Source organism: Scomber japonicus, chromosome 12 (assembly GCF_027409825.1).
Source record: "Scomber japonicus isolate fScoJap1 chromosome 12, fScoJap1.pri, whole genome shotgun sequence".
NCBI lineage: Eukaryota > Metazoa > Chordata > Actinopteri > Scombriformes > Scombridae > Scomber > Scomber japonicus.
Genome location: NC_070589.1, coordinates 30,623,630 through 30,625,019, shown reverse-complemented (window position 1 = coordinate 30,625,019; position 1,390 = coordinate 30,623,630).

Below are 1,390 nucleotides of genomic sequence, written 5' to 3'. Positions count from 1 at the left end.
AAAATAAAAGTGCTCCATTTACAGTCCATCAGCTCAAACTTCTTCAACAGAAAGAAACACTCAAACACTCATCATCTCTTCCCCCCTTCCTTCGTTCCTCCCTCCCTTCCTTCCTCCCTCCTTTCCTCCTTCCTTCCTTCCCCCTCCTTTCTTTCTTTCTTTTCTTCCTTCCTTCCTTCCATCTTCCTCCCTCCTTTCTTCCTTCATTCCTTCCCCCCTGCTTTCTTTTTCTTTTCTTACTTCCTTCCTTCCATCTTCCTCCCTTCCTTCCTCCCTCCTTTCCTTCCTTCCTTCTCCCTCCTTTCCTTCCTTCCTTCTTCTTTCCTCCCTCCTTTCCTTCCTTCCTTCTCCCTCCCTTCCTTCCATCCTTCCATCTTCCTCCCTCCTTTCCTTCCTTCTTCTTTCCTTCTCCCTCCTTTCCTTCCTTCCTTCCTTCTTCTTTCCTCCCTCCTTTCCTTCCTTCCTTCTCCCTCCCTTCCTTCCATCCTTCCATCTTCCTCCCCCCTCCCTTCCTTTCCTTCCATCCTTCCATCTTCCTCCCCCCTCCTTTCCTTCCTTCCATCCTCCCCTCCTTCCCTCCTTCCTCGCGTCAAGTCCAAAACGACAAAAGTAAAGTGCTCCGCTTAGAGTCCATCAGCTCAAACTTCTTCAACAGTGAAAAACACTCAAACACTCAAATCAGCCGAGATGGAAACACAATAAAAAAGAAAAGAAGAAAAAGAAACCCATACTATTGTTGCTCGAAGCTTCTTAGTCGTTTTTTTTTTTTTCCTCTCCACATTTTTTCCTCGTCTTCCTCGTCTCTCTCGTCCTTTCTACATGTCAGCTTTGTCCTCAGGGTCGGCCCGGCCTGGAGGTGGCGAGCTGGATGCTCAGTCATCTCTGAGAAGACGCGCTCGCCTTGATCAGAGCTGACACGGCGACTTGAGGCAAAGACGGCCGCTAATTGGGGAGGGAGAGAAGGCGGAGATGGGTGAAGAGAGAGGGGGGAGGGGGGAGGGGGGGTCAGCGTTAGAGTGGGGGGGGGGGGGGGGCGGGGGGGGGTGACTGAGCACTTGGCTTCACATCGCTGGTTGCTATTTGTGGAAACTGATTCTTTACTGCGATGTTTAAAGCAGCCAATAGTAGAAAGAAAGAAAGAAAGAAAGAAAGCGATCGGACCCCCCGTCTCTTTTGACTGTTCCTTCTTTCCTTCCTTCTTCCCTCTTTCTTTAATTTTTCCTTCCTTCTTCTCCTCCTCCTCCCCTCTTTCTTTGCTCCCTCGTCCTTCCATCTTCCTTCTCTCCTAAATTCCTTCCTCTTTTTGTCCTTACTCCCTTCCTTCCTCCTTTCCTCCCTCCCCCCTTCCTTCCTTTCTTCCTTCCTCCTATCCTCCCTCCCTCCTTCCTTC